This window comes from Euprymna scolopes, chromosome 2 (genome assembly GCF_053919585.1).
Source record: "Euprymna scolopes isolate OS-2025 chromosome 2, ASM5391958v1, whole genome shotgun sequence".
In the NCBI taxonomy this organism is placed as follows: domain Eukaryota; kingdom Metazoa; phylum Mollusca; class Cephalopoda; order Sepiida; family Sepiolidae; genus Euprymna; species Euprymna scolopes.
This window is the reverse complement of record NC_136483.1, coordinates 131,116,821-131,142,136: the sequence shown is the minus strand read 5'-3', so window position 1 is coordinate 131,142,136 and position 25,316 is coordinate 131,116,821. Positions and strand designations below refer to the sequence as shown.

The window sequence follows — 25,316 nt, the reverse complement described above, 5'->3', positions numbered from 1 at the left end:
ATCATCATAAGTTTTCCAATTTACAGAACTCCCGCCGCTTTCGATAACCGTTGCTAATCATTTTGCGTTATCACCCCAGTTGAATTTGCGTTGGAATAAGTTTCCAGTACTCTCTGCATCCTTCCAGAAGAGGCCTGGTTGGTGCTCTCTCCTCGGTTTTCCTATTCTCCTTGACACATCATGACTACCCATTTTTTTTATTATTATTATTATTATTATTATTATTATTATTATTATTATTATTATTATTATTATTATTATCATCATTATTAGTAGTAGTAGTAGTAGTAGTAGTAGTAGTAGTAGTATTTCACGGAGTCCTAGTGTACAGCAAATATTCCAGTACTTATCGTTCTATTGATTAATTTTAGTAAACACTTAGTTTTTATTTCATTTATTTTAGTTTGAATGGCAATACTCTCCGTTCTATTTCCAGTTGATTATTATTATTATTATTATTATTATTATTATTATTATTATTATTATTATTATTATTATTATTATAATAATAATAATAATAATAATAATAATAATAATAATAATAATAATAATAAACTTCTATTTTATCAGTGGAGATATTGATACTACTCCATTGTGCATATTCTTTCCATCGGGGAATGGAGGAGAGATATTTTTGCAACTCGAATAAGTCGATAGTTACCAGATTCTGTTCACCAATTCTAAATTTAAGGTATTTTTTTAATATTTGTATTGATTCATAATTCCAAATCAATAGACGTTCGTTCTGTGCAGCAAAAACGAAATTTCTTCAATATTGTTACCCACTTGGAGTTCTTCCACCTCATGAGTTCACGTGTATTTGGAATAAGAGTTTTAAAATTTATTCCAGAATTTTCCGTTCAATTCTATCATTTTTGTAACTCGGTGTTTACAGCTGTTATAACAGCAGCATTCAACCTGGTTGGCTTGCATCGGCTTCTTCCCTGACCTGCACTATATCCTGAATCGTCCCATGCACGACGATTCAAGCAAGGTAGCTCGATCCCATGGTCGAAAGCTAATCACAGGTTGACCTGAGAGCACATTCACATCTTCATTGTCGTTTACCAGCAATTTCTCGCCGGTGGTTTTCATTGGAATCTAAGTGACAATAGGTGTTCCCAATAACCCAGAACTGTCGGCTTCTCATCGAGGTTTACATGGGGCTATCCCTCGCTAGCCTTTTTTGACCCGCCATTGTCAGTTGGTTAAACCGCGTTTTTAGTGCTGTTCTTTATATATATGTCCATGTAGTTTTAGTTCCCTTAGGTTCGTTTTACATTTAGGTTTAGCTTTGAGGTTTCTTTTATATTAAGCTCAAGTGCTATATTACTTTAACTCAGCCGCGGTTGGTCAATGTCATTGTTTCTTATCAGTTGGTTTTCGCACGAGGATTTTTCTTAATATACCAGCTGTTCGTATCGTGCAATTACTTCTTTTGATTCCATGCTTGTAGTCGTTCTTCCAGATTTTACACAACAACTACAACAGCTTCCATAATTATTAGCGTTGTCATATTTTTTCATGCTTAATGACTTCTTCAACTCACTTAGAAGATTATTAAATCAACTTTGTTCTCCGTGATTAGCTAGTATGGGTAATATACGATTTTTTTCTTCTTGTTAACTAATAAAATATCTGGTCTTCACGTTTGGTTGAGTTTGTCTTTTTGTATTATTATTAAGGCTAGGACAACAGCATATTCTTTTCATTGTTTTGACTCTCGAGTGTGTATCTGTTAATATCTTATATGCTTTACATAGAGAGATGTGGTTCTCGGTTGATTAACTGTGTCTAACTAATTATGGGAGCATTTGTAGCTGTTGAGTAGAACTTGGAAGAACGACTACAAGCATGGAATCAAAGGAAGTAGTTGCACGATACGAACAGCTGGTATATTAAGAAAAATCCCCGTGCGAAAACCAACTGATATGAGACGATAAAATTGACCAACCACGGCTGAGTTAAAGTCATATAGCATTTGAACTTAATATAAAAGAAACCTCAAAACTAAACAATGAAAAGAATATGCTGTTGTCATAGCTCTAATTATTATTACTCACTAGAAATTCTCACACATCATCATCATCAGAGATTACTCACTGACAACACCGGTGATGTCCCCTGGAGTCTGGATAATAACAAGTCTCCCGATTTTCAGTGCTCTGCACCTCTGTCGATAATTTTTGTAAATAAATTTGCGTTATCGTAACAGCCGCTTGTCATTGACTTCCCGCTGGCAACGACCATTGGAATTTAAGTGGCAACAAGCCTTCCCAAGATTCTTGTCCATTTCACACGTAATCAGTGGAGATCAGATTAGTGTTTTCTCTTCTCCGTTTTCCCATCTTCTGTGACCCTTCTTCCTATTTGATATGACACCAATTTATACATATCTTAGAGAGGGGACGTAGCCTACAATTTTGCGTTTTCAGTTTTCTTGGTTCCATGTGGTGTTTCTCTATTGGTTTTACTTTTGTAACAATTTCCATATGGCTGGTTAGCTTATGTGGATTAGCTTATGTAGCTTATGTGGATTAGCTTCCGCATTCAAGGAGTTTCCTTAAAGTTTCATCATAACCGTCTGTTGTATGGTATCAGTCTTCTTCTTTATTTCGATTTCTCCTAGTCTTTTTCCGACGTTCTTTGGGAATATTCTTAGTGCTGTCACAATCATTAGTATTATATTTATTTTCTTCTTCGTCTTTATTATTATTATTATTATTATTATTATTATTATTATTATTATTATTATTATTACTACTACTACTACTACTTTTTACTCACTGGGAGTTTTAACTCCGATTACCTAATCGCTCTGTAAAAAAAAAAAAAATAATAATACCGTATTTCCTGGAGTCCGATTGACAACAAAGTTTTCCAGATTATCGCTTATTCAACACTGCAAATTACTTTGCGTTCTCGCAGCATCCGTTTATCATAAATTTTTTGGATATACCGATTACTGTATTTTTCTTCTAGAATACGACGGATAATAATCTTTCCAAGGTCAGAAGCACTCTTATGTGCCTTTCCAGAAGAAATGTGGTTAATATTCTCACTCTCTGCTCCACCTTTCATAAACATTTAATGCCACCACATGTTTAAGTGTGGGTGAGGGGTGTTAGGTCATGAGAATTCCTTACATACCTGCTTCGAGAGGCTACGTTCTCTTGGATTCTATGTTCTTCTATTTCAGCTAACCTGTGGTTCATTAGTGCGATCTGGTTGTGTGTGTTGGCTTCCGCACTTAATGATTTCTTCTTAATACCTTAACTGTTCTAAGCAGTTTAATGATGTGTATGACTTCAGTTCTTTCTTTGATTCCAATTTCTGCTTTTTGTCTTTTTCTCTCTCAATTTGTTTAAAAACGTTCCCGGTACTCCTATAATTACCGGCGATTTTCTTCGGTGTTCGGCATTCCCTTAACTTCTTTAGCACATATTTGCTTATTTTTCGTACTCTTTAATATTCACCGTATCGTTTGCTGGGATCGCAAAATTCACTATTTAGTCGCTATTTTACTTCTTTCTGGATTTTATTATCGCGCCTGGTCTTCTAATTTGGATGAGTTTCTCGTTTGTATATTTTTCATTTTTCAGCACTGGCTTCAGTTTATGTCTGTGTTGTTGTTGTTATTATTATTATTATTATTAGTAGTAGTAGTAGTAGTAGTAGTAGTAGTAGTAGTAGTAGTAGTAGTAGTAGTAGAATACACTACTTCACATGATACGTGAATGACATATGTATATTCTCTACCAAGCCGCAACTACACAGGGACCTTTTTAGCTCCAAATAATGCACATTTTTACGACCTTTACATACATATATCCTCCAAGTAATTTGCTAGTTTTTGAATGTTGATTCGTGAACTCTGAATAAAACAGGTATCACCATTGTTGGATATTATTTTCATTTTGGTGTTTTCTGTATATCACAACAAATTGTTGTGTGATAATGTTTGACTTCGAGCAAGAAAAGCCAAGTGACTTTTTATCATTTATCTACGACATAATTCTTCTTTTTTTCGAATGAATGCAAAGTATATTCGTTTTATCACGTGTTTTCTTTTCTTGAAGACTTGTTTTACGTGAACTGCTGTTTGCGTGTCTTTCACAATGTTTTTTCTTTATTATTTGTATTTTTCAAATTGTATTTATGATATTTACTTGAAACATTAAATTCCTTTTTTTTTATTTAAATTTGTTAACTGATCATATTACCAATTTTTATTCCTTTGTTGATCATTAGATTATGACAATCGGACGATTTACTTTTATTATCATATTTTTGTATTTTCCCATGAATGAATAAATAATAATTACACACACACACACACACACACACACACACACACACACACACACACACATATATATATATATATATATATATATATATATATATATATATATATATATATACATGTATAAGATTGTATATACGTACAAATATTATATTTATAAATATTACACATATTATGTATATAGTATTATATATATATAGGTAAGTGTATATATATATATATATGTATATATATATATATATATAAGTGAAAGTGTCTGTCTCTGTGTGTGTGTGTCTGTCTGTGTACATTTCTAAACACAATAATTCTGTCAATTTTCAGTCTACAGACTAGAAATTGGGTATACAGGGTATGAAAAGTTGGGTAAATCTTTGTAATCCGTTTTCGGCCAGAAATTTGGCTGTTAAGGGGTCAAAGTTCAACGATTTGACTTTTGAGAACTCTATCAAACTCCTCTTCCAATTTTGGGTATAAACAATTGAAATTTTAGATATAGTTCCTTGGACACGGATCTAACTTAATAACTTGATTTGAGCCCAAAACAATAAATTTTAAGGGGTCAAAGTCAAAAGAAATTTGACCTCTGCGATCTCTACCAAATTACTCAGACAATTTCTGGTCTAAACATTTGAAATTTTACATAAAGGGTATTCAGAGATATGGCAAGCTTTTTAATCAGTTTGGGTCGAAGGTTTGAGCTACCAATTTATAAATATATGTATGTATGTTTGCGTGTCTGCCTAAAACTTTCGATACAGGCGACGGATTTTCACAAGATTAGTATTGTTTTGAAGTTTGACCCTTCAGACGACAAATACCGAAAAATTGGCTAAAAACATTAATTTTTTAACACTCAACTGGGCACATTTCTTCAGAGAGGGTTCGCTTTTTTCACCGATCTTTTCGATTATCTAGCCTTAATTTAAACCTACGTCACATCCGGTTTCGCGGTGGTCGTAACAGCAAAGACGTCACGTTTTCCCCCGTTATTTCCGCCCTTCACGGTACGAGTTCGTGCCTGCCTTCCTACTACCACTTTTTTTTTTTGCTCAACACACACCTCCAAACATCCGGACAACGCCGGGCACCCATGCTAGTATATATATATATATATATATATATATATATATATATATATATATATATATATATATATATATATATATATATATAGATGGTTTTCTAACGAATGATAAAAAATATTTTTTGTATAGTTTTAAAGGTTAAAAACTTCCAAGACTATATATATATATATATATATATATATATATATATATATATATATATATGAGAGAGAGAGAGAGAGAGAGAGAGAGAGAGAGAGAGAGAGAGAAAATTAGACCTGGAGTCTAACGAGCAGAGTTTCTTTTAATGTATTAGTAAATGTGTTAATACCTTTAAAAGAAAACACTGTCCATTGTACTTTAGATCTATAATAAGTTCAATAGGTATAGGTATCCTAGCGCTATATTAATAGTGAGTAAAACGATTCATAATTATGAATTAAAAATCGGTTTCAAAAGAAAAAACAAACATAAGCAACTCGATTGTACGATGATTTCGGAAACGGTGTTCATTTTATTGAAATTAACAATAAGTATTGACAATAATTTGACAAAAGTTTTGTCCTTTAAAACATAGTTTCCTCATCAGCAAAAATACAGGTGGGGAATAAGTTAAAGACACCAAAATAAAACTAGCATTTTAGCCGTGAGTAAGGCAAATATTCCTGGAAATATTTAGAAACAAAATAAAGAAAAATTAAATTATGAATTTTATGTTGATAAATAAAATAAAATGAAATAGAAAATTAGGAATATAGTTAAAAGAACACATTTATTTTTTTATATATATAAAAATTATATATATATAATATATATATATACCTTACCTGAACTAAAAACAAATTTTATATTAGAGAAAATAAGGTGTATATACATATTTTTTATGTATAAAAATAAAAAAAATAAATATTTTTTTCTTTTAACTTTATTATGAATCGTTTTTCTCAATATATATATATATATATATATATATATATATATATATATATATACATATGTATATATATATACATATGTATATATATATATTTCTCAATATATATATATATATATATATATATATATATATATATATATATATATGCAGATAGCATGTAGAATTTATTCCATGTGTACTAATTTACAGATTCCATGGAATTATATATACTAGCAAATATACTCACGTTTTGCGCGGGACTTTGCTATACGCTCGGGTACACGCTTCGCGGGCACCTTTGCTGTAAGAGCATGTTGAAGAAACAACTATTGCTTAAGGTGTTTAAAAAAATTTAACTACCTCCTGAAGGGACTGAAATTCAACTATGAATTATGACGATTGGTAGAGGAGATGGGGCTGGTGGAGGGGTATCTGATTCAAATTCACAAAGAAATTGGCCGGCATCATAGTGGCGGGCCCCGGGATGTTGCCGAACCCCAATTTCGTGTGCACTATATATATATATATATATATATATATATATATAGCTTAATTAATTTCGTGTGCACTAAAATATATATAGCTTAATCGCCACATATATTTTATAACTTACTATATATATATATATATATATATATATATATATATATATATGCATGTATATGTATGCATAATTATGTGTGTACATATATATGTATATTGTATGCATATTTACGTGTATGTATGGCTGGGGGAGCTTATTAAGAGTGACACAAAATATGACCTTGACCATGACAAATGTGTGCACCATTCTTAGGTCGGAGACTATCATCATGTCAGGTTTTTATATGATCTGTCCAGTGGTGTGGGCTATTGGCGAGTATATATACATAGGCTATGACTTTGACCATTGACCATTACATTGGAAAATGATGTGCACCATCCGAATGTGGAGGACCATAATTATACTAGGTTTTTTCATGATGGGTCCGGTGGTGTGGGCTGTAGGAAAGTTGTACACATAGACACACACACAAACGCTACCACGTTATATATATGTGGATATGTGTGTGCATAATATATATATATACATATGATAAAACTGGTAATTAGTAAAAACCTGAAGAGAGTGCTCAGTACTATTGCAGAGCAAATATGTGTTATTTTTTATTACCGTTTTATCTGTTTGGTTACATATGTTTCAGATGTTGGATAATGTTTACGATCCAATAACTTCGTCAGACCTTACAGAAGATGTTGTTAATATTAGGAAGAAGTGTTTTAGGAGAAATACGAAAGATAAAAAGGGGGTGAGGTAGGAGATAATAAGGGGGGATGGAGGCGGGTATTGACAATATTTCAGTTTTGAAGGTTAAGATGCATTAGATTGTATTGTGTGTGGGGGTAGCAGATTCAAGTAGGCGTGGGTGGAGATATATGGATATAGGAAGGGATGGAGAGAGGATGGTAAAGAAAAGGGAGGAGGTAAGGAGAGGAGGGGGAGTTTCAATTTTTTGGTTTTAAATTTTAACTGCCTTTTGCTTGTTCAGCAAGGTATATTAAGTAGATGAGAGAGAGAGAGAGAGGGAGAGAGCGAGGGAGACATAGAGAGAGAACGAGAGGTAAAGAGAGGGAGAGAGAGGGAGAGAAAGGGTTAGTGTAGATGTCATGTTTTTGTCAGGTACAGGGTTCATTTAAAATTTTCGTAGTCGCTATACGTCGACTTGTTCATTTCAGTTTACAATGGGTTGTTTTTTAATACATACGTTAACGCGCGCGCAACTACGCATACATACATATACATACATATGTACATTTCTACACCTCCATATACAAACACATACGCACAGACACATATATATAAACAATGTATATGCAGGCATACATGGATCCATATGCAGACATACACACAAATACACACAAGTCTTATACACATACACTCAAAAATATATAGAGAGACACATGCATATATATATATATGGTGGTGTTTGATCAACACTACTGGGGAGCCATGATGTAATATACTGTTTTGTTTTTAAATCCCTGAAACAGTGTTAAACAACTGATGATCCCTTGAAAAATAAATTATTGGTATTATAATAAATTCGAGAGCGATTGCAGGTAATTGCAGGTGATTACTGACTAGATGGTTTTCTAACGAATGATAAAAAATATTTTTTTGTATAGTTTTAAAGGTTAAAAACTTCCAAGACTATATATATATATATATATATATATATATATATATATATATATATATATATATAAATGCAGATACACCTACCTATATACATATACGTGGAGATACAGATCTCCAGTAAGAAGTAGATGTACATATACATACACATACACACGCATCTACCCCTATACACGTATATACAATTACATAAATATAGATATTATTAAATATATGTGTGTGTGGGTGTATGTGTGTGTGTGTGTGGGTGTGTGTGTGTGTGTGTTAAGACAAATATTATTAAATAACCCATTTTATTTTTCATTTATTCGAATAATCTATCTATTATTGGTGCATTCCATGGATTTCTCATCCCATATTTTCGCTAGTACATTCAGGTTCAATACTTCAAATCACCATCAAGCGGATGTGTTTTATCATTTACATTGTTTTAGTATTCGCGATACGATTAAATGAGAAACCTAGAGAACTTCGATACACCAGTTTTATCGGAAAATCAACGCTTCATAGAATGAAACATAACAAAAAAAAATGTAAAAAATATGCCGAGTTTATAGATATATTAAAAATATCTGGATTATAAAAGATTTTCGTACAAATAAACAAGCTCCTCTTACAAAATACTATGGTAATATTTCAAAGTTATTTATTTTACTTAATTTATCAAATTGAATTTTTTTCTCGATCAAAAAATGTAATTACACTTAAATTTTATCTATTTCATGTAAACGTTCAAAAGAGAAACGTGAAAATTAAATATTTTTTACCTTTTTTTTCAAAATGTCTATTATAAATCGAACATAGTATATATATATATATATATATATATATATATATATATATATATATATATATATATATATATATATATATATATATATATATATATATATGAGAGAGTGAGAGAGAGAAAGGATAACCAATTAATCATGTCCACAAATTCTCACTTCGGTCTATTTTCCTGTTATTTTAATTTTATTCTCTGTTATGTTATTTTATCTATCTCTCTCTCTCTCTCTCTCTCTTTATATATATATATATATATATATATATATATATATATATATATATATATATAATTTAATATAAGTTAAAATCAACATAGGTTTTCAGCGTAAGAAACGAACCAGACAATAAATCTTGAGCAGTTCACGATTTAATCTAAAGGAAATTATTTACTCCCACTGAAAAACTGGTGAGAACTTATGAAAATATTATGAATAAGTATTACAACCCCATTAAATAATCGAGCACTGTATTGGGCTTTTTATACAATTAAATCAAGAATTATATATATATATATATATATATATATATATATATATATATATATATATATATATATTCATATTCCAGGTTGAAAATATTAATGCTATACTTAAAACTATGCTATACGTATATATATATATATATATATATATATATATATATATATATATATATATATATATATATGTATATATATATATATATATATATAACATATGTTTATTTATAGATTTATGTCTCCCTCTTGCGTTTGCGGAAATATTTCACCTACCATAGATATCGTAATTCGTTCAGTTGTCTTAATCGACAAAAAGAAATAACAAATTTTATAATATATTCTTATACCGCTTAACTGGAAATTATTTTTCCGTGTGTCTTTGGTGCCAGTGAAAATGATAACTATATATATACACACACACACACACATATATATATATATATATATATATATATATATATATATATATATATATGTGTGTGTGTGTGTGTGTGTCAAAACATTGTTAATTCACTACTCGCACAGCAGCCACCGATTAGCGTAAGTGTTTGTAGCCTTGACTGTTGTACGAGTGGTCGGGATTCTATCCTGGCTTGAGTTTGTTGTCTGTCTAGCCGCACTGATGAGCTGTGACACAGTGAAAAACTACTGTATGTGGATGACTATATATATATATATATAATTTATTATTTTCTTTATGTAAATGTAGTCATATCTTGCTACTGTGTGCAGACCGTTTCGATAAATATTTATCTCACCAGGCAAGAAATTTTTTTCAAAATTAAAAAAAGTTTAAGAACTTTTTTTTTATTTTAGAGGAGAAATATATTTTACCATGTTTAACGTATAGCATAGTTGAACTTATACCATTGTTTGATTTATAGCATGGGTTTATATTTTCAACTTAGAGTGTGTGTGTGTGTGTGTGTGTGTGTGTGTGTGTGTGTGTGTGTGTGTGTGTGTGTGTGTGTGTGTGTGTGTGTGTGTGTGTGTGTGTGTGTGTGTAACTTCGTCATTCGCTTTATTGCAGCTTAGTAAAATATCAATATTTCACTAAATATATGTCACAAAAATATTAAAATTTTATAATCAAATGACTGTTTTAAGGTTAGTTATTTCCAAAATTTTATTCAAATGCTTACGATATTCACAAAGTTATAATATTTTATTCTTTATCAAGGAATTTCCACTGCTGATCGCTTTATTGCAGGTCTCTTAAAATGTTGTATTAGGGCAAAAATACAGATGTCTAATCATGAAAACTTTATTTTTATTATATTTTTCTGTCAAAAATTAATAAACGAAAGCACATCCTAGGAACTAAACCTCAAATAAAAGAATTATTTATCGCCATATTCACCATTTAAAAAAAGATAACGTTAAATAACCTTTAGTCCACCGAAGAAGTCAATTGTTTAACCTTAAAAGGAGTTATGGTTCTGACGACATCAACTACTTTCCTCTGCGGGGCATCATTGTAAGTAAATTGCTCTCTTCCCTCATAAACACCTTTTTTTAATATTGGCCAGAGATATTCAATGGGATTAAGATCCGGAGAACATGGTGGTCAGCTCATGAAGGTTTCTGCAAAGAAGCTCATATATTCAATGAAGGCTGCAGTCGCCCTAGTAGAATCGAATGGTGCACTGTCATGCATAAAAATCATCTGAAAGCGACGTGACAATGGTAGGTCATCAAGCCATGGTGGCAAATGTTTATCCAAAAAGGCCGTGTACGCATTGCTGGTAAGTTTTATACTCTCTGGAACTCGGAATGATCCAACCAACTTATCCCCAATGATTCCCGCCCAAAACATGATACCTCCACCTCCTTGTTGGCGATGAACTCTGTAAGGGGTTGAAGTTTCATTCGAGTTCCAAACTTTGGCCTGTCCATCCGGACCGCCAAGAGTAGTTCGGATCTCATCTGTAAATAGGACACGTTGGAAATCCATTTTCATGTAATTATTTGCCCAAGCCTTTCATTTTTCCCTATGCTGTTTGCTCAATGGAGGCCTTGGAATAGTTTTGATTTCCCTTGCCATCCCACTCAACACCGGGCCTATCTGGATCTTAGAGAAATTCCAACTGTTGCAAAAATGGAAGCACTGGTGCTGTTTGTGTTTCAATTAACTTCCCTACGAATTTTCTGAATATCACGATGTGAAAGGTTTCTCCTGGAGCCCTTATCATTTCTGGAGTTGGTGTTGTTCACGAATGAAACCAAAGTTCTTGGATCTCTTTCCAGCTCCATAGCTAAATCTTTGATGAACAATCTTTCTGCGAGTCCAACAACAATCCTTTCATTATCAATAACCGTTAATTGCCCCTTTTTTGGCATTTGCAATAAAGCGATAGACAATATAAATTACTTGCTAATGAATAAAATGTCATAATTTCGTGAATATCGCATGGATTTGAATAAACTTTTGGGAAATAACTACTCTTGAAACAGTTATTTGATGATACAATTTTCATTTTTTTGCGACGTATATTTAGTGAAATATTGATATTTTACTAACCTGCAATAAAATGATTCACGCAGTTTGTATATATACATATATATACATGTGTGTGTGTGTGTGAAAATATGCTTATTCAATTAGATTTTTATTTATACAAATCCTTTAATTTATGAAGTTCGATCTAACTACAGAGCATATACAAATAAATGATAAAAAGATCTATCTTACAAATTTCGAGATGCTGTCCATCTTAGCGTTTATTTTTTATTGAGACTTTTAATACTTGACAGCACCTGTTTCGTAGCGCAGAATTATTCATGCAATTATTACGTCAATTTTGAATTTATTCGTTCTGATGAGTTATTAAACTCATCAAAAGAATAGCAACTCATCAACTTTAACAAAAAAATAAAGGAATATGAGCATGATTACAGAATCCGAAAATCGGAAGGGAAATTGAAATTATATTTTTTTAGCTAAGCTATCTTTGAATTGGAATAGAGAACTTTTGTCATATATATATATATATATATATATATATATATATATATATATATATATATATATATATATAGCTTTACTCGCTTACTGAGCACTGCTGAAGTGAATTTTGAAAATCGATACATCGTTTTATAAAATTTTATGTCAATACTTGAAATTATTGATATATGTCTATACAAATATGTGTATATATCTAAGTATATGTGCACATATCTGTATACATATGTTGTGTGCGTACATATGTGTATATATGTATGCTTATAAGCATAATTATGTGTGTATGTATATATATATATATATATATATATATATATATATACATATATATATATGCATATTTACGTGTCTCTGTAATTATGCATATTTACGTGTATATTTATATCTTCAGAAGAAGTTTTACAGTAAAGTCGAAACATGGATGGACGTGTGACTTGGTTCGGTCTGTTTTTTATCTTTCTACATCGTCGGAATACTATTTCCATTATTCTCATATATATGTATGTTTATATGCATGTTTATGTACATATATGTATGTGTATATATGTATGTTTATATTTATATGCATATATACATATATGTGTGTGTGTGTGAATATATGAATGTATATATGTATAAATGCATATGTATAAGTACATGTATAAATATGTATATATTTACACAAATATATATGTGTATGTGTAAATATATGAATGCATATATATATATATATATATATATACATGCATAGGTATATGTGCATGTATAAATATGTATACATATATATATATATATATATATAGATAGATAGATAGATAGATAGATAGATAGATAGATAGATATTTATATATTTGTAGTATACATATGCTTTGTCATTTTATTTCCATGGACTAGACAAAATAATACTTATTTTTCTTATTATCACACACATGTATATAAATATATCTATATACATATGTGTATATATATATGTGTGCGTGTGTGTGTGCGTGTGTGTGTGTGTGTGTGTGTGTGTGTGTGTGTGTGTGTGTGTGTGTGTGTGTGTGTGTGTACGCGCGCAAATATATTAGAAGAGTACCCACCCCAAGATGGCTCAAATAGTTCCTACTTCCCCAAATTTTGTTTTCACAGATCTGAGTATTAAAATCAAGGTATAATGATACTAAACCACATACCTCGAATTTTTATCTTGATCAAAATTTATTACATGTTTGGATTCTAAAATTGTCCAGAATTAAAGCATAATTGAACTTCACCGAATCGTAATCGGTGTTTAATTATGTATGACAGTTAATTCCAATCTGAAATATTTTTCATTTTAAAGTGCAATGATGTACTTGTATTATGCCTAAAATTCGCGAAAGCAACTGAAATTTGAGAAATTTTTATTAACTAATAGTACCTAATTGTACAAATTCCACAAAAATCGGAGATTTCTGAATTGTTACGCCCTTCTTTCTTTTTCTCCCCTTCGCATAAAAATAAACTAAACTAAATATAGTTAATATTTAGTTCACTTACAGCTAGCAGATATTTTTCAAAATTCATAATGATCGGTTAATTAGTTTATGTGTATATCCTGTACATACATACATACATACATAGAACATACAACTGGGCTCACTGAACTGGTTTTCGTGTCTCTGGTGTTTATTTGTGAAGTATGGCTTTAAGTGTTGTTTTTTTTGTTTGTTTTTTTTTGTTTTTTTTTGGGGGGGGTCATTTTTTTTGGGGGGGGTTGTCTATCTCGGACGACTTCGATCTTTGCTATTGTCTTAATTTTATATTTATTATATTGTTGTGGTTACATAAAGTGTTATATTATTTTGCTCTGTAGTTTCGGTGGGATAGAATACATAAATAGTGATATAAGTACACCTCTTCCGCAGTGAAAAAAAATATTCACACAATAATAAATTAATAAAAATCTATAAAATATTGAAATACATAAATAAATCAATTAGACTTCGTTTTTCTTCAGTTCTTCAATACCATTTTTATATTTTATTTTGTTGTATTTACTTGAAATGAAAACCCAAGTTATAATCTTTAAACTGGATTTTTAATTATCAAATCATCAATATCTGTGTATAAAAGTATTTAATAACAAAATAAAGTGCTTACAAGATTCAAATATTATTTAATAAAAGAATTAATACTGTATATAATAAAAGGGAGCGGAGCGTGTTTGTTCTACTAGTGATACAATTATAATATTTTCCCGATTCCGATACAATTACCGATTTTGTTTCAAATTTACGATTCCGATACAATTACAGATTCCGAATCTATAAATATTTAGCCACACACACACACACAATATATATATATATATATATATATATATATATATATATATATATATATATATATAGTAAGTTATAAAATATATATGGCGATTAAGCTACACTGAAAATTCCGCGTTTCATCCACTCTAGGATTCTTCAGGCTTATCTGAAGTGGATGAACGCGAAATATTCAGTGTAGCTTAATTGCCATATATATTTTATTACTTAATAACTAGCTCTATCTACGTATTGGGCACAGTTGAAGCAAATACTTAAAGTTTACGCATAAATTTATATTTTCGTATATTAATTTTATGTGAGTAAATGAAGCAGTTATATACACATTTTTTGATTACCGCAAGACCCATGTAATGTATGCATATATTTTCGCAGACGTAAAAATAAACTTGCGTGCGTAAAATGATGTATATTTTATTTTCCTTATAGTTTAAAATCAATAAATATTAATCATATTATCATTGGCACCAGCAATGGTAAATTAACCTTTAAAAATATTTAAAGAATCGTTTGGGGCACCAGTTTTTCTGATTCCGATACCTCAAAAAAATCCCAGATTCCGCTTCCCAATCCTGATTAATCGTCTCAACACTAGTTTATTCAGTTGCTCAACTAAATAAAAAAAACATGATGAACGTAAAATGTACTAAGGAAGAAGTCAGTAGGGACAAATATTAATGGAGGTTTTCTAATGACCTAAATAGCACGTCCGTCCCTCTTCCCCTGATAAATATTGAACGTGTGATTTGTTTTTAACAATTGCAATGGACATTTTGATTACTTATACTCAAACTAGAAATCTATTTAATTCAGACACAACCATCTTGACATGTTTTAAAATTCAATGACAAATCAGCCTAATCTATTTGTACTTAGTAAATGATTAATGAAAGAGAGGAAAGTCTCTTGACAATTCAAATCAATATAAGACTTGACTCGTGAAGACTATTCAAAATTACCGATAAATATTTACCGAATTCTGGATTTAATAACTGTTTGATAAAGGGGGAAGATCTCTTGAAATATATCGCTCCTCAATGAGAAAAGAAGAAAAAGAACAATATATAAATCGGTGCTTAAAAAAATTCCAAAAAAAAGGTTAAACAGATTTTATTGTATGCACTAGCGTGTCGTCACTTAATGCCAGTCAGATACGAGTGTTCATGGGTTTGCCAGGTAGACGGTCAGACAAAACCATGAGATTGTTATCAGTAGAATTTGATTATTTAAGAGAAAGGCTCAACAAGAGTTTGTGAACATTGGACTTGAAAAGTACCCGGCATCCCTGTGTTATCGTGTTCCATAGATATATAGTTCTAGGAAATAAACTTACCTAATAGAAATTTCGTTTAGTTTTAGGTACATAAAAGAAGAAAGGAAAATTATTGACAGTAGTTGCAGCTAGATGAGTTTTGTCGTAAATAAAGTTATATAGAGAAAGACTATATACACACATATATAATGCCTCCGTTCAGTCTCAAGAGACAATGGACACCCCTGAGTCAGTCAAGGGTTGCACAATTCCAACTACATCTCTCGTAAATCAACACTGCTTGGGTCCAATGGTAATGAAACGGCCAACACTGACGGGAAGCAATGCTAAGATAAGTGGAGAGCACATACAGCACCTGAAATTCCGGGATGGTCACCCATTGTAGTAGTGATCAGATTCAACTTTGCTTAACTTCGGTCATCTGACGGGAACCGATGTGTCAACGTTATTATGCCGCTATAATTCAGTGTATACATATGCATGTGTGTGTGTGTGTGTGTGTGTGTACACTCAATCATTAATAAGAATATAACAAAACTTAATCCGCAACATATGGATAATATGCAGCCATCAATAAATAAACAGAGTAAAATCGAATTAACACTACTAACAGTAATGGTATTAACAATGCTATTGATGTCAGCAATAATATTAACTAATTATTTAACTTTAAAAATTCGTCCACTAATGAATAAATGCTGAATGGCTAGTGTCATATATATAAAGCAATAGCAAATGATAACATCAACCATGGACGTAAGTTTTTCAAGGATCCACAGAAAAAGGATTTCAGACATAGGTATAATCACTGCATGACGAACCCCAAGAGCAAAACTCTTCAACTCCAAACTCTTGAACAAATGTCGAGCCGAATCTTTCTTCCCTGATAGATGGAAAATTGCCTTCATGGTATCAGCATTCAAGAATTTATGGTGAAAAAATTGATCAGCTTTATTATAGCCCTATCACCGTATCATCCACCTTCTCGCTCAAATCTTTGAGTCATTTATCAATCGAATGATAGTTCATTAGCTCGTAAATGCTAAACCTCTTCTTGACTATTAGGTTTTAAGCAAGCCCGTTCTAGTGCAGATATTTTAACCGTCATTTCCGAACAAGACAGGGAAAGTTAGGGTTGTTGTATGCAATTTATCTAAAGCGCCTGGCATAAAATATTTCTCATGAAAATTTAATCCTATTGTATTTCTGAACGAATGCTTGAAATAATTAGATCCTTCCTAGACAAGAAAAAAAATCCAAGTGTTCTTCGATTGTCTTACATCTAAACAACATGATATTGATGCGGATCTACCTCATAGGTCGATCCTTGGACTTTTATTATTCCTTGTATTCATAAACGACTTCCCTAATAAAACTGTGTCCGAGTTGGGTATATTTGCTGATGGATATAATAGACATGAGGGAAAAACGAATGTATTCATGTGGTAGAAACCTTAGTCTGTTGAATCAAGCCGTAAATGGATGGCAATGTTTAATGCTACTAAGACTAAGCTTCTTTTCTTTAATAATTATAAAAACCTTCTCAACCACCGATTGCTATGACAAATAACACCCTACCTGAGAGGGTGTCGTTCGAACTGCGCAGCTTAACATTCACAAACAAATATCGGAACTTTGAGGATATTGTCAACGCTGCTGCGAAAAAGGTGGGTCCATCGACGATGCTATAAATTACTCGCATGTGAAACTTCTACAAAGCCACTATTGGCCCATATTACCACATTTCGGTTAGTACATCTACCACTAATTTTTCACGCTTAGACAAAGTCCAAAAATGATTTCAAATTAATTAATTAAGTTTCAACCTTTGTCTTATTGCCGTCATGTTGCATCTCTGTGTCTGTTTTAAAAGTATTTTAACGGAATGTGCTTTGATGAACTCATAGTACTTGTACCCCTACCACCGTTATGTACCTATTTCCGACTAACCCGCCAAGCAACAAAATCCCACCCATTCACTTCTAGTAAGTAAAAATATAATCGAGCTGGGATCGAAATCAAAACCTACGGACAAGGAGTCAGGTACGATAACTATTAGGCCAGCTTGACACAATCGTCAATGGGTGTTTTAAACCCTACTTGTTCTTAACATAATGAAGCTGCCATGTGAACCATTCATGCATGCGCATTCGTGAAACATTTGACAAACAGATAAAAATCCGATGATCCCCACGTACCAATTTTTTTAATTTTTAGCTCTTAGCAGTCCTTTTTTCTGAATGAAAACCAATTAAAAAGATTTCCACATGTCTGAATACCCTATATACAAAATTTCAAGTATGTAGATCAAATATTCGTTGGGAAGTGTCCTCACACACATTCTCACTTATATGTGTGTGTGTGTGTGTGTGTGTGTGTGTGTGTGTGTGTGTGTGTGTGTGTGTGTGTGTGTGTGTGTGTGTGTGTGTGTTTTGGGGAGCGGCATATGTATTGTTTTTAAAATATGATTATCCACTGACACGTGTTTCGTCGTCTAGATTCAGCCACTCTGATGAATCGTAGACGACGAAACACGTGTCAGTGGATAATTATACGCAATATAAGCAAAATAAACAAACATTTATCTGTTTAAAATTTAAATATTTCGGAGTGACATACTCCTTCCTCAGAATATTGTACATATTTTTTTTTCTTTCTTGCCATGTTGGTAGGTTGGAGAAAAGTAAAAATTAGTAAAAAAAAAGAATCCGCGTGTTGTCTTTCTGCGGTGTTATTTTGAAATGTCGGAAAATACGTTGGCTACACGATATTAACGTTGCGGGTTATCGAAAGTGTGCTACGGGTCCAAATACACTACATATAAAATTTCATTTCTCTAGACAAAATATTTAAAGAGGAGTTTGATAGAGATTTCTCGCACACACACTGACAAAGTCATAGAATTTAAGATGAAAACGTTCCAACATACGGAAATATAGTCGAGCGAGATAGACGCACGGATAAAGGGTTTACGCTCATTACTGCGGGGTCCCGATTTCGAATCTCCCTAGATACATCCACTCTGGTGAGTCGTAGACGACGAAACACGTGTCAGTGGATAATTATATTTTAAAAAAACAATATATATATATATATATATATATATATATATATATATATATATATATATATATTCCGTATGCTGGAACGTTTTCATATTAAATTCTACGCAATTATGCACAATATAGAAACTATGTATAATAGAATTAAGCGTAATAGTGAAATGAGATGAATTATCTAATAAGAAACAATAAAAAAAATTAATACCTACTTAATTACCGCCTGATTTTAAAGAAATATTCAAATTAGTTAACCTCTATGTTGTCGTTCACACATCCCTATGTATATATATATATATATATATATATATATATATATATATATATATATATATAAAACATAGATTTTCATCTGTTTTGTGAACATATATGATTTTGCGAATATTTTCTACTCTTTTATGCCTACCAATTTTTGTAAATCAGAAGCTCTGAACAACAGCGCATATTTAAATAAATAACAATTTTGTCCTGTTCACAAGTCCAATGTTTTATTCATCTAATCAGATATTTTATATTTCTTCCGTAGAATCATCGGAAAAAAATGCAGAAAGATTTTAAAAAGAAATATGCATAACGATGTAATATGTAAAATTAAAATTGAAATGTGAGTTGTTTGGGATCTTTTGGAATTTTTCATGTTAAATCGTTAAAGATTATTCGTTATAATTAAATCGTTATAGATTTTTCTTTTCAAAACTGTTTTTTTTTCTGATGAGTCCACGAGAGAAATATCCAATATTGGCATACAAATATATATATATATATATATATATATATATATATATATATATATATATATATATATATACGTGTGTGTGTGTGTGTTTAAAAAATTTTATTACAAAAACTTGTTTCTATGTCCCTAGAAAATCACATAACAAATATTTAAAAGAACAAATATATCACGAATCAGAAGGTTAAACTAAATACTGCAGATAAGGTTAAGCTCAATAGTTAACAATTTCAAAATGAATTAATATATTTTAATTTATTTTTATTTTAATTCATAAACATTTTATACTAAAGTATTCAAAAAAAGTTAACATTCAACTGTATTTCTCCTTGTGTACACGCGCTGGAGAAAATTTATAATTGTTTGAATTAGAATTGATTTAGAAATATGAGTTGATGAGAAAAGTCAAATATATATATACATATATATATATATATATATATATATATATATATATATATATATATATATATATATATATACATGCATTTAGATAAAATTCACTAAAAACGGTTTTTGAAAATGTTTTGATTTTTTATCAAAAAATTTTTATTTAATGAAAGAAACAATTGCATGAATGAAGATGTTTTTAAACCTCGGAATTTTACTAAATTATTCTGTGTGTGTGTGTGTGTGTGTGTGTGTGTGCGTGTGTGTGTGTGTGTGTGCGTGCGTGCGTGCGTGTGTGTGTGTGTGTGTGTGTGTGTGTGTGTCTGTGTATAAAAATTGTCCCTGCATTATCAGTTGAACGCATTTGTTCAACATTTATACATTTGCACTTCACTCTCTTATTGCGATACGTTTTAGTAATTCATTTATGCATTTTGTTTAATAAGTAATGTACGCGGAAGAATAAATTTTGATTTTTCTTGAAACATCGTCACATGAAATGAAATTTATTGAGAAGATGGCGTATTTTATTAAACAAATAGAATGAAGGAAAGTATTCCATTTTCGTTTTAATTCTAACTCCTCAACTCAGAATCACAAGAGTTGATAACAACAGCAGCAGCAACAACAACAATTATAACAACAGCAAAAAAAAAAAAACAATAAACCCCACAACATCAAAAATAATAAAAATATTAACAACAATAGCAACAAGTCGAAATTTATAAAGTATTAGCTTAATTGACCGGCTTGCTATGGAATCGTAAAACTTACTTGAAATATTGATTTAAAATAATGAATCTTTCATTCATTGTTATTAGTACGAAAATAAATTCGTTCAATTCTATTTATGTTGGATCGATAAACATTAACATTTTGATAATTTTAATAGAAACTTATTTTTGTTTGCAAATGTGACCGTAGAGAAAAGACAATAAAAGAAGATATCAATTCGCTTTTTTACTTACTATTCAGAAATTGATATCAATTTGTTAACAATCAAGTCAGACACCGAACGTTTAATTTGAAACAAATGCTAAATATTTGTCTATAAAACAATAGTTCGAAGCAGACCTATTGTTTTATTGAAATCAAAACAATAATTGGATCAAAAATTTATAATAAATAATAGTTTATTTCTAAGATATCCTTTCCCAAATCAATATGAAAATTAGTTAACCCTATGATTGATATCATATATATATATATATATATATATATATATATATATATATATATATATATATATATTATTTTTAAAATACAATTATCTACTGACGCTTATTTCGTCGTCTATGATTCATCAGAGTGGCTGAATCTAGCGATATATATATATATATATATATATATATATATATATATATATATATATATATATATATATAAGAATAATAAGACGACAAGATTATGAAATGAAGTAACAAATCTATATATTGGTAGATATAGAATGGATCATTTATTTAATAATGAAATACAAGCAAAATTATATATAGGGTTGGCAACCGTAAAATCAATTAATTTTCATAATGATTTTGAAAAAGAACATTTTAGAAATAAATTATATGTGCGTGTGTAAACTGAACAAAAAAACTATTAAAAATATAGACTTTTTTAAAAATAAAAAATATATATAAGCAATGTTTAAAACTAATAAATATATACTTATTAAGAATAAATATATAAATATATATAAGCAGTATATAGTATGTTTATTGTGTAAACTTTCAATAACTTGCAGGAGGAGTCGTTTTATGTTACTGAGAGAACAGGGCTCACTTTCGCATTTATACATTTATAAATATTATAATACCTTACTAAACCAAAACAATTAATGCAATTTGGAATGAACGTCTGGATATATTTAGCATTTTATAGTTTAGATAAAAGAATAACAATTTCCAGGATACGTAAGTATGAAACTATATGTAAAGTTTTAAAAAATAACGAATCGAGAAAGATTTATAATTTAATTAATGATAACGTTACACGATTTGGCAAAAAATTAACCGAGCAACTAGAATCAGCAATAAGCAAAGAAGCCAAAAAGTATCATTTTAAAATGTTTATTCTAAATAGAATCCTTCATGACGTTGAAAATCATATCGAAAATTTCGTACGTAAACCTCCTTCCAGATAAAGCGAATATAGAAAAATTAGTTATTTAGAAAAAAAAAAAAAAGACTCATAAATATACACAATAAAAATTTTAATGCAATAATTAAATTAATTGAAAAATACTTTCACGTTTTTTACATTATAAACTTTTTATATTTTCAAACATATTTCGAGAGAGTAGGAAAAGGACCTTTGGTTTATTTTCGGCAAACTATTTTCGTTTTTGAACTTTAAGTACTAGTTTTATCCCTTTACATCAAGTGGCTTCATGCATTGTTTGGAGTGATTTCCGTAAAAAATAAATAACGTATTTGCATATATAGTATATAAATATTCCTACAAGCTATATAAACTCAGTAAAATATTGCAAAACAAATATATATATCGTACAATAACAATAATATGTGTAAAAATATAAAACAACAAACTTTGATATGACGATAAGTAGTTAGAATGGTGCTTTTAATAAACAAATTAATAAACCCGTCCCATGAGTTGGTAAAATGTATGTTTATTTACAATATGTATGTGTATAATATTTAAAAGTATACCAAGCTAAAAGTTAAATAAAAAGAAAGAGAGAAAAAAATACATAAGGAAATCATTTCTGCTATATATTAATAAGCAATGTAACTTTAAAAAGCTGTATATCTTAACGAACATATCTAATAAAAAAGAAACATTACAAAATAGACTTTACAGCAATTGATACAAGAACTAATTAACAGGTAATAATAATAATAATAATAATAATAATAATGATGATAATAATAATAATGATGATAATAATAATAATAACAACAATAATAATAATAATAACAATAGTAATAATAATAATAACAATAACAATAATAATAATAACAACAATAACAATCATAATAATAATAACAATAATAATAACAATAATAATAATAATAATAATGATAATAATGATAACAATAATAATAACAATAATAATAATAACAATAATAATAATAATAATAACAATAACAATCATAATAATAATAACAATCATAATAACAATAATAACAATAATAATAATAACAATAACAATAATAACAATAATAATAACAATAACAATAATGATAATAATAATAATAATAATAACAATAATAATAATAATAATAATAATAATAATAATAATAATAATAATAATAATAATGAAAATGTGATGGCATCATTTTCGACTGATACCACACAAAATAACATGAATGGTCAAGAAGAATGGAAAGACTGATGGACGAAAACATGAACTAAACGAATGCAGAGAGTACTGTGACATTTGAAAGGTTTATTCTCACTCAAATTCCAGAGAAACCAAAGCTCCTTACCAGCGAGAAATCAATGGTAAGTGGCGTTTGCAATAAAGTAATTTATAATGCTTATTGAAAGAGGTTTAGAGTACTAGAACTCTGGGGAGACTTATTTTAAATCAGATTCTAGGGAACACCATTGGTAATTATTGCTGAGCAATAATTGACCATGACCTGCAGTAGGATAGCAGAAAACGAAGCGTAATTTGGTTTAATCTCTCATTGGCAAAACAATTTTGATAATGCCTAAATATTTTTTTTAAATATAAGTTTTCTAAACGCGTATAATAAGAATAATAGTATGATTAATATTTTACTGCATATAAACTACGAAAAACGTTAATAAACACAATAAAAATATTTAATATGTAATCAGCAATACTACTACTACTACTAAAAATAATAATAATAATAATAATAATAATAATAATAATAATAATACTATCACTATTGCTACGAATAATATGAATTCATCTAATTGTCGAATAAAAAAACGTGTATATTAATAAAATTTAAACATTTAATGTAATATGTAAAACAATCATAAAAAACTATATATATATCTATCTATCTATCTATCTATCTATCTATCTATCTATATATATATATATATATATATATATATATATATATATATATATATATATATATATACATATACACTGGCAGGCCGCCTAGCATTGCCCGATTGTAAAACACGCTTAAATATGATATTTGAATTAATGCAGATTCCGTATTCATTATTACATTATATTTATGTATAATAATTAAATAATTAAAAAAAAAAAATACTCGTACACCACCACCGAGAATCGAAGCTGAAACATTTAGCTTACCAATTATATTCTCCTTTGACTTTAATGCCTGAGCTATGACAACATGTTTGCTGCAAGGCTAAAAATTAAAACATTAACCAATAGCTATTACATTACGCATGCATATTCGTAATGCTGTCGCTCGAACTTCACCTTGCAAATTCCATTTTGCGTGGGTTCGAATATTAAGTTTTATATTTGTGGACCAAAAACTGACAGAAGTTTGGTAGGCAAAAGTTTTTAAACAAATATATATACGCATACATAAATATACATAGAAAGAGGGTTGTGTTTACTATAATCTTTTACGCAAATATTATGCAAGTATAAATCATGTAGAATATCTGCATGAATATAATTACGTAATAGTTAACTAAAGATGATCATCCCATTAGAAACATAAAAAACTAATAGGTAATCAATTGACCTGAATGTTTAAAATAATATGCAAACTAACTACATCTTTTGCAGATGAATGCAATTCCATGATCCATGCATAACAAAATTGTATTTTCTTTTTAAATAAATAGAAAATAGGGTCTTAATATGAATATCAATACAAAAAAAAACAAAAGAACAGAAATTTATAGGAGTATCTATATATATATATCGAATCATAAGTATATAAAAAAAAAACCTTAC

The 25,316-nt window shown here is 29.7% G+C and overlaps 1 protein-coding gene across 1 annotated transcript in view; it reads left to right on the top strand.

Annotated features, from left to right (window-relative positions):
• The window catches only part of LOC145296150 (uncharacterized), a 194,892-nt gene that overhangs the window by 681 nt on the left and 168,895 nt on the right, over window positions 1–25,316 (top strand). The gene's annotated exons all lie outside the window — the stretch shown is intronic.